Genomic DNA, 6000 nt, shown 5'->3' with positions numbered 1-6000 from the left:
CGCCTTTCGCCCGTAGTCAGCTGGGATAGGCTCCAGCTCGCCTGCGACCCTGTAGAACAGGATAAAGCGGCTAGAGATAATGAGATGAGATGAGATGAGACCCAGGAGGCTTTCATATCCAGGGGCCCCTTGGTTTCATAATGTGTCCATGACCCTGACTAACATAAAGCACTTCCTGAAGATGAATGAATGTGGTCGCTGGGCCTAATGAAGCTCTGCAGTTGCTTCATGTGTCCGGTATTTTTGTTCACACATCATCTTCATTACATAAGACAGAGCTTTCTGGATCAGCATGCAGAACAGTCAACGAGACGTCATGCAGCCGTTAGCCAATGGCGGACAAGTGATAGGCCGAAGCCACGCCCCTCGCGCAGTTCAGTGCAGCCTGCTGGCCGTCAGCGATGCAGAGGACGTCATCTGCTTAGAACATGTAGCCTGGTTAGCCGGAACGCCGCTTTAGCGTCCAACTTTTCTTCACATTTGACCGACACTGCACACAAGTGCTGGTTGGTGTCAAATATGTATGAAAAACCTTATCACAGGAGGTACAGTTTGTTCAGGAAGCAGTTAAAATTTACCGTGTGAAAATAGCCGCATTAGCTAGCCTGCTAGCTCGTCTAGCTAACCATCAGCTAGCCCTAGCGGTTAGCGAGTGTGTCCCCTGTAAGCAGCCCAGTAATTAGATGTTCAGAGGACGGCTTTGCGGTGAGATAGACTAGTCATCGTCTGCTTGGTACGTGGCGCCTTGTGAAGGGATAATTACATCCTGAGATAAGGTAAGTCACTTTCTGGTATCCTGGCAAACTGAAAAGATTAGCTAGCTGTTGCTAATGGGTTAGCCAACTACGTTTTGTCACACCTGAGACTAACTACCTCGCCACATAACTCTTCGTCTAACTAGCTGGTTAATTTTACCTCAGCCCAGTTCGGTTTGTGCTCATTTATAGTGCCGTTTGAATCGTAACGTGAACGTTTCAGCTCGGACCGAGTCCTCTGTGGTCCAGGCCAACATTAGAAACTGGACTGTTTATCATAGAAACGACGCGAACACACTGACTCCGGCGCTGCACTACTCGACCTTTCGCTCTCTACAAGCTGGTGTTATATAAATAACTCCTGAATTTCACATCACTCAGGCCAGCTAAAGTCCACAATTTTACATAATCACTCTGACAGCTAGAACACAACTCAACGAGCAACTTGTATTATACATTTTAGAACCAGGTCGCTGGGAATTTCAATCAATGAAGGTCATTAAAATGTTTTTTTTCTCATCTCATTATCTCTAGCCGCTTTATCCTGTTCTACAGGGTCGCAGGCAAGCTGGAGCCTATCCCAGCTGACTACGGGTGAAAGGCGGGGTACACCCTGGACAAGTCGCCAGGTCATCACAGGGCTGACACATAGACACAGACAACCATTCACACTCACATTCACACCTACGCTCAATTAAGGCCAAGTTTACATTAGACCGTATCTGTCTCGTTTTCTTCGCGGATGCACTGTCCGTTTACATTAAAACGCCGGGAAACGGGAATCCGCCAGGGTCCACGTATTCAATCCAGATCGTGTCTGGTCCGGTGCTGTGTAAACATTGAGAATACGCGGATACGCTGTGCTGAGCTCTAGCCGGCGTCGTCATTGGACAACGTCACTGTGACATCCACCTTCCTGATTCGCTGGCGTTGGTCATGTGACGCGACTGCTGAAAAGCGGCGCGGACTTCCGCCTTGTATCACCTTTCATTAAAGAGTATAAAAGTATGAAAATACTGCAAATACTGCCCATTGTGTAGTTATGATTGTCTTTAGGCTTGCCATCCTTCCACTTGCAAGTGGTAAGTGACTTGCGCACAGCGGCTCAGTCCCGAATCACTGCTCGTGCGCTTCACTCGCGCGCTCTGTGAGCTGCGCAGGGCTGGAGTGCGCACCCTCCAGAGGGCACTCGCTGTTCAGGGCGGAGTGATTTGGAGCGCAGCCGCTGAGGAGGAAGCGATGAGCCGCACTGACACATTTCAACTTACGTGCCGAATTAGTCATGTGATTAGCGTATCTGTGTATTGGCATTGCTGTGTGCACGCTAATCGTTTTTAAAAACGTTAATCTGATGATCCGCTGATACGGTCTAATGTAAACCCCACCTTAGACTACGTTCAGACTGCACCCTGAAACGACCCATATGCGACCTGTATCCGATTTGTTATTGACAATCTGAACGACACAGATCCGATTTTTTTCACATGCGACCCAGGCCGCTTGGATATGTGGTCCTAATTCCGATGCATATCCGTTATTTTCACATGCGACTGCAGTCTGACAGGACAGGTCGCATTCATGCGACCTACACGTCGTCAACAAGAGACAAACGTCACTATTCTGCGTTGGCTAATCCCACCTCTTTGGTGGAAACTTGAAGAGTGAGCTTTTTTTTTTTTGTTTACGTATTACGTAGATGTGCTTATTACGTGTCAATTTGCGCATGCGGGACACTTTTGGGTCGTTTTCTGTTCATATTGGAGATCGCATACAAGTCTCATATAATTGGTAATGTGAACGGCCTAACAAAAAAATCGGATTTCACAACAAATCGGATATGGGTCGTTTCAGGTTGCTGTCTGAACGTAGTCTTAGAGGCTGTCCACACGGCAACGGATTCAGGTGAATCTGATAAAATTGTTTATCGTTTCGGCCTGGCGTCCACATGGCACCGGCGTTTTGGGTGCCCCAAAACGATATTTTTTGAGAACGGGTTCCAGAGTGGAAAAATCTGGCAACGGCGCCGTTGCGAAGTCGTCTGGATGAGTAGAACAGATTTGTTTACGATGATGTCACAACCACATGACAAGAACAAGCAGCGCACTCGCTGTTTTTTATGAACCACTGCATTGCATTCACTTTTGTATACAGCTTTTCTTTTAAATAAACAAGTAACTGAACCATTTCTTGAATTTTTTTTTTTATTGGATAAGACTGCTTTTCAAAATGTTCACACACAATATAAAAAGTTATATAAATTATACAAAAATGCTTTTCAAAATGTTCACACACAATAAGAAAATTAAGTTATATAAAACTATGCACACTAATAAAACTAATTTGTACACACAGAAGGCACGATTTCCTCGCGTAGTCGCAGCCATCTTCTTGTGTGTTTGTTCCTGTGAGTGCTTCACGCCGGGTAGAAGAAGGGGTTTATGCGCATGAGTCCTACTTCTTCTATTGTTCTGGTGTCTCCGATGGGACCGTCTTACAGCGCACGTAGAGGTGTGGCATGTGTATTGCATCGTTTTCAGCAAGCGTTGCATTGCCATATGTACCTGATATTTTACTGATCCGTTGCCCATGTGGATGCAATGTTTTTTTTTTTTAATAAAATCTCGTTGCCGTTGTCGTGTGGATGTAGCCTTAGTCACCAGTTAACCTAACCTGCATGTCTTTGGACTGTGGGGGAAACCGGAGCACCCGGAGGAAACCCACACGGACACGGGGAGAACATGCAAACTCTGCACAGAAAGGCCCTCGCCGGCCACGGGGCTCGAACCCGGACCTTCTTGCTGTGAGGCGACAGCGCTAACCACTACACCACCGTGCCGCCCCAACTACTGTTGTAGAATAATCAAGAATAATCAAAAATAGGTACCCTATGGGTACATGTGGCTACTGCTTATAAATAAAATTGTTTTCTGATCACAGTGTGTAATAAATAAATAAATACATAAATATATATAAAAAAAAAAAAAAAATATATATATATATAAATATATATAAAACAAACACACACAGTGGTCATGGCTGTAGCCAGCTATGAGGCCACCGAGGTCCGGGCCTTGGTCATTTTTAAGAGCTGAAGATACGTTTGTATGCTAAATATTCAACTGGATTTTAAAAAAAAAAAGGAATAACATTAAAACGTTTCCGTAAAAAGTGCATTGTTAATTATGTTAAACGTTGATTCTGTGTCTGTTTCGTGCACCTCTGAGACCACGAACACAAAAACAAATGAGCGCGCGACTCGGGGGAGGAACGCAGTGCAGTAGACACGTTTTTTTTTCATGGTCACCATCAGCGCACTTTCAGGAAGCTGTTAAATTTACATTTTCGAAACAGCACAGTTTTGTCCTCATTGCTTGGGCCAGATCAAACCATTAAACAAGCTTAAATTATTCTTACTCTTGCCACATACATGATTTTTTGTTTTCAAACCTGATGATATTCAGTTCAAGCAACATTAAAAGTAATTTCAGGAATGGATCTCTTGTGTGACGTGTAATTCACCCCCCTCATTTAAATATGTCAAATTTGGGGCGTCGTGGATAAGGTGCCATACCATAAATCCGGGGCCCCGGGTTCGATTCTGACCCGAGGTCATTTCCTGATCCCTCCCTGTCTCTATCTCCTGCTCATTTCCTGTCTCTACACTGTCCTATCTAATAAAGGTGAAAAAAGCCCCCCCCCCCCCCCCCCCAAAAAAAAAAAAAAATTTTGGCGCCCGTTTTGCGCACGCATCACAGACCTCTGTGATTTTAAAATGCTGGCTACGGCCCTGACAGTGGTGCTTGAGTTTGTGAACCCTTTAGAATTTTCTCTATTTCTGCAGAAATATGACCTAAAAGATTATCAGATTTTCACACAAGTCTTAAAAGTAGATAAAGAGAACCCAGTTAAAGACAAAAATATCATACTTGCTCACTTATTTATTGAGGAAAATGATCCAATATTACATATGTCAAATCAAATCAAGTTTATTTGTACAGCGCTTTTAACAATAAACATTGTTGCAAAGCAGCTTTACAGAATTTGAACGACTTAAAACGTGAGCTAATTTTATCCCTAATCTATCCCCAATGAGCAAGCCTGTGGCGACGGTGGCAAGGTATGTGAAAGAAAGAAAAAGCACGACTTTATTCATCACACACTTGTGAAATTTCCTCTCTGCATTTGCATCTGAAGCAGTGAACACACACATGCGCGCACACATACCCAGAGCAGTGGACAGCCATGTTAACAGCGCCCGGGGAGCAGTTGGGAGTTAGATGCCTCGCTCAAGGGCACCTCAGCTCAAGACCGTCCCATATTAACCTAACCGCGCGTCTTTAGACTGTGGGGGAAACCAGAGCAAACCCACACAGACACAAGGAGAACATGCAAACTCCACACAGAAAGGCCCTCGTCGGCCGCTGGGTTCGAACCCAGAACCTTCTTGTTGTGAGGCGACCATGCTAACCACTTACACCACCATGCCGCTCAATTTTTAAAATCTCTCTGGTTCTGTGTATTGCTGGGTTTCTGAGCACCAGGGAACAGGTTTCGTTCAGGCTTCTTTGAACCTTGGCACCCAGCTAGGGTTTCCACTGAACCTTTGCTTTCAGTATCTGGTGTGACACCCCCCCCCCCCCCCCCCCCCCCCGACTAAACATTTCGAGTAACTGTTGATCAGTCCTGCACACCGGCTTGGAGGAATTTTAGCCCATTCCTCCGTGCAGAACAGCTTCAACTCTGGGATGTTGGTGGGTTTCCTTGCATGAACTGCTCGCTTCAGATCCTTCCACAACATTTCGATTGGATTAAGGTCAGGACTTTGACTTGGCCATTCCAAAACATTAACTTTATTCTTCTTTAACCATTCTTTGGTAGAACGACTTGTGTGCTTAGGGTCATTGTCTTGCTGCATGACCCACCTTCTCTTGAGATTCAGTTCATGGACAGATGTCCTGACATTTTCCTTTAGAATTCGCTGGTAAAATTCAGAATTCATTGCTTCATCAATGATGGCAAGCCATCCTGGCCCAGATGCAGCAAAACAGGCCCAAACCATGATACTACCACCACCATGTTTCACAGATGGGATAAGGTTCTTATGCTGGAATGCAGTGTATACCTTTCTCCAAACACAACGCTTCTCATTTAAACCAAAAAGTTCTATTTTGGTCTCATTCGTCCACAAAACATTTTCCCAATAGCCTTCTGGCTTGTCCACGTGATCTTTAGCAAACTGCAGACG

The 6000-nt window shown here is 45.0% G+C and overlaps 1 protein-coding gene across 2 annotated transcripts in view; it reads left to right on the top strand.

The window, feature by feature from the left end:
• The first annotated feature begins 399 nt into the window (after positions 1–399).
• Positions 400–6000, top strand: part of ppm1ba (protein phosphatase, Mg2+/Mn2+ dependent, 1Ba) — a 126499-nt gene continuing 120898 nt past the window's right edge. For both annotated transcript variants that reach the window (XM_060925617.1, XM_060925618.1), the window contains exon 1: positions 400–776. The gene's annotated coding sequence lies outside the window, so the exon portion shown is untranslated. The remainder of the gene's footprint in view (positions 777–6000) is intronic.

Source organism: Neoarius graeffei, chromosome 7, assembly GCF_027579695.1.
Source record: "Neoarius graeffei isolate fNeoGra1 chromosome 7, fNeoGra1.pri, whole genome shotgun sequence".
Lineage (NCBI taxonomy): Eukaryota > Metazoa > Chordata > Actinopteri > Siluriformes > Ariidae > Neoarius > Neoarius graeffei.
Note: the sequence above shows the minus strand (reverse complement) of the source record. Positions and strands in the feature narration are given on the sequence as shown.